Source organism: Galeopterus variegatus, unplaced genomic scaffold, assembly GCF_000696425.1.
Source record: "Galeopterus variegatus unplaced genomic scaffold, G_variegatus-3.0.2 Scaffold7495, whole genome shotgun sequence".
In the NCBI taxonomy this organism is placed as follows: domain Eukaryota; kingdom Metazoa; phylum Chordata; class Mammalia; order Dermoptera; family Cynocephalidae; genus Galeopterus; species Galeopterus variegatus.
This window is the reverse complement of record NW_007733606.1, coordinates 9,489-11,345: the sequence shown is the minus strand read 5'-3', so window position 1 is coordinate 11,345 and position 1,857 is coordinate 9,489. Positions and strand designations below refer to the sequence as shown.

General features: G+C 53.5%; 1 protein-coding gene across 1 annotated transcript in view; it reads left to right on the top strand.

The window, feature by feature from the left end:
- FMOD (fibromodulin) overlaps window positions 1-1,857 on the top strand; it is a gene marked incomplete at its 3' end in the record, with an annotated part of 12,034 nt that overhangs the window by 1,782 nt on the left and 8,395 nt on the right. The window lies entirely within an intron of this gene.

Genomic DNA, 1,857 nt, shown 5'->3' with positions numbered 1-1,857 from the left:
CCTTACAAAACTCTCAGCACAGGACGGTCTCTAGCATGATGGGAAACAGTTTAGAGTATACAAGCCTAAAGCGACATTGCCAAGAGATGGAGTGGGGTAAGGACAGCCATAGGCTCCCCACCAAACCCTTTCAGCAGCCGCGGTTCTAAGGAGAGGCCAAAGCAGGCAGGGTGCACAGCCCCTGGAAAGCTGAGTCTCGTCTGCCAAGGTGCCCAGTCTGGAAAGAGGAATGGAGACAGAGGCTAACTGTGCCAGCCCTCCAGACAGCCACCTTAGTCCTGCAGCAGCCCAGAGCTGTGCCTGGAAAAATGCACTGCTGGCAGTGGGCCGCTCTCTCCGTCTTCTCTCCTGGCCAGAGCCCGGGACCAGCCAGCGTGCCCAGGCAGTGGGCAGTTGCGTCTGCTTCTCCAAAACACTGTGGCTCTTTGTCTGAGGCCTGAGGCTCCCTGAGAATGAGCCAGGGTGCCTGCTTCTCTACAGCCCAGGGGCCAACGGGGACAGAGAGGTCCGGGAGGGATGGTGGCCAGAAAGTGACTAATCGAGTGTCATTCTCAGGGTTCTTCCCTTCAGTCCTTTGGATTTGATGTTGGCTTTTATATCCTTTCTTTCTCCTTTCCTCAGTTGCCAACCCCAGCAAGACCCAACAGCAATGTGAGGGATATATGTGACTCTTCCAGGCCAAGAAAGGTTGTAAGGTTTCTCTGTCCAGGGGCGACAGTCTGGAAGGTGCCCGCTGCCCACGGGGCTATGCTGTGCGTTGGCTATAGGAAATCAGGGTAGGCCATCCAGGCCTGATTTGCTTCCCCCGGGTCCCTCATCTTCCATACCTTCAGGTTCTCTCTCAGATGACACCAGACCCCACAGTTTTCTCTCAGCCCACTCTGTTCTCATCTCACTAGCATAGCAAGGCAACAGGCTGCAGCAACGTGGGGGTGAGCTGGAGCCTGGTAATCTGGGTGTCATCACTTGGAGCAGGTGCCTTGGGATAGGACAGGGGGATGCCAGACTACCATCCAAGCCCCTTTCCCTGGGGCACACGTGAGGGTCTCCCACTTCTGTCTGTCTTTTGGTATTCCTCCTTCATTTCTCCTGGCCCCATGTGACTGCTGCATAATGCCCGTGTGGAACGTGAGGAGTGCTAACCCCTTGCTGGGCAACACAGAGAGAAAAGCAGAGCAACTCTGACTCTGTACACTAATGACCCACTCTGGAAGACAAGCGCCATATGCGGGCATCAGTGTCCCCAGTCTGGAGAAGATTTGTACTGTTGTATGAAGACCTTGTCCCAGCCAAGTGGCATGTGCAGCCACAAACTGCTAACCAGAGGGTTTTCTCCCCCAGCAGACGGTTATGGACAATGACCCTTTTGGAGGGTAGCCCAAGCCTTGTGGTGTCTGCAGAGGGACCACATTCCTCCCCACTCAAGGCTAGAAACCCCCAGATTGCCCATGAGGCCAAAAGCTCTTCCAGAAGTAGTTCAGATCTTCCCCTTTGATGTCTCAAGCCACTTATGGAGGTTTCCCAGACACATGGAAAGAGCCAGAGAGATTTTTCCTTGGACTCTCCAAAAATATCATTTCTCTGGGGATTCCAAACTGGACATGAACTTGGGGCTAAAGAGTACCCGACCAACTACCTCCCCCCATAATACACACAGATTATTGTGGGCTTTCCAGCTTCCCCAACAGAACCTTCAGGGTGATAGGGGCTCCTAAGGATCTGCTCCTCAAAAAAATGCAGGCCCCTTCCCTCCAATTTAAGTTTCTTCTAATCTCAGACTCTGTTTCTGTGACTCTGCGACCAGGGGAAAATGCACTTAGCTCACCCGACATAGCCACAGTCCAACTGGACTATGCA